This window comes from Plasmodium cynomolgi, chromosome 7 (genome assembly GCF_000321355.1).
Source record: "Plasmodium cynomolgi strain B DNA, chromosome 7, whole genome shotgun sequence".
Classification (NCBI taxonomy): domain Eukaryota; phylum Apicomplexa; class Aconoidasida; order Haemosporida; family Plasmodiidae; genus Plasmodium; species Plasmodium cynomolgi.
Genome location: NC_020400.1, coordinates 1,409,977 through 1,411,859, shown reverse-complemented (window position 1 = coordinate 1,411,859; position 1,883 = coordinate 1,409,977).

Genomic DNA, 1,883 nt, shown 5'->3' with positions numbered 1-1,883 from the left:
CCCCTTTAGACATGCGCTTCTACACACAGATATATATCAGCACATTTGTAAAAAATGCTTCTTTTTTATTTTGTTTTACCCAAGCGTAATCTATAAAGGTTGCCTAGGGTGCAGGGCGGTGAATTGGCCTCTCAACCCCTTCCACACCAGGGAGTGCCCAAATGGCGCGCCGTAGAAAGGCTTGCACCTCCGAACAGAAAAGAACAGTGCCTTTAACATAAAACGTTGTGCACGCAGCAACTTCGGGGAGCCCCGCTCGATGTGTCGCATAAAGTACATGGATGCGCGGATGCACGAATGCACCGGCGCATGGATGTACAAGCATACGGGAGTACTTCCGCATGTAGGCACCACGCGCATGCATGCACTTCCACACGTATGCACTACGTGCATACATGTATTTGTATGCATACACGTGCAGCTCGTCGCGTAATTTTTTGCCGCCCCATACTCCCTCGCAAAACCATTTCGATCGCGAAAAAAAATTCCCCACATTCGACATGCAAATGCACAAAGTGGCGCATTTTACTCTATTCATATTATTTAATTTTGTTGTCACATTTTCTAATTTTACCCCCAACGAATATATGTATGTATATATATATATATATATATATTTTTTTTTTTTTTTTTTTCCCCTTCTTCCAGCCGTCCCTGTTTGTTAAAATAATGCTCAGAGGCAAGCACCCTCCCTCTGTACAGTCTCCACACGATGCATGCATTTAGCAAAGTGAAGCTCCTCTCATGGTGACTTTCTTTTTGAATCCGCGCTGTGTCGCGGCCAGGCGAGGGGGTACCCGGGAGGAGGGGATATCGACCGCTCAGAGGTGTAGCAACGTTAGCGGGGGTATAGCAACATTAGCGGAGGTGAAGCATCCTTCATGGGGAAGTACCTACCTTCACGCGAATTTTCCAACCTGCATGAGGACGCACCCACTGCACGGAGGCACCCCCCGAACTCTTATTCTAAGTCAATTCCCAAGAGGTGCGTGCTCCCTTAGATAAACCCCACCCCGCCCTCAGGAAATATGCCTTGTCGCTTTTGTGAAGAATCGCCCGAGGGGGTCCCATTTTGGAAATACTGTCTACATCGCGCAGCTCCTTTTTTTTCGTATGGTTGAAGGGGGTCTCATCTGAAAAAAAAAAAAAATAAAATAAAATAATAAAACAATAATAACAATAACAATAATAATATTAAATAAGGATGGCTAGTAATGCCAGTGATAGAAGTGTAATGGGCGCAGTGTGATCGGTCGCTCCCCTCATCGCTTCTACACCACGATAATGGCACTACTTGGCCCGTTTCAACTACCGCACGAGCAGTCCGTGTTAGGGCCCCTCCCCATGGAGCGCTCAGATTACTTCGAAATTTCCGCTCCGTTGCCATTTTTTTTTTTTTTTTTTGCATACGGGTGTGCAATAGGAGTCACCCCAGCAGAGAGGACTTCCTTCCGCAACGTTCTAGCTGCTTCTTTTTCTAAAAAAAAAAAAAGATCCCTCACATTCAAATTGGTATATCAAAATTTGCAACCCTTCCGATTAGTCGTCCCTCTTTTTTTGTCTTTTCTTCATCAATTTTTGCACAGAAAAAAAAATTCTTAAAAAAAAGAATTGCAACCTAAGGGTGTATTGCGGGGTGGAAAAAAAGATAACATGCCTTTCCATTCCTGTTGCAAGTAATTTTTTTTTTTTTTTTTTTTTCGTTGGAGGTTCAAGTGTACAGACGAAATTTTTTTAGCTTATCATAATGGACAGACTTTTCTGCGTCACATGTTGGTCAATTTTGCAAAAATTACCTTAAGCACTTCTCATACCAGTTCTGGTTTGCCCCTTCCCCCCACCTTCTCCTTAGACCGAAGCACACGCAGGTAAAAACCTGCTAA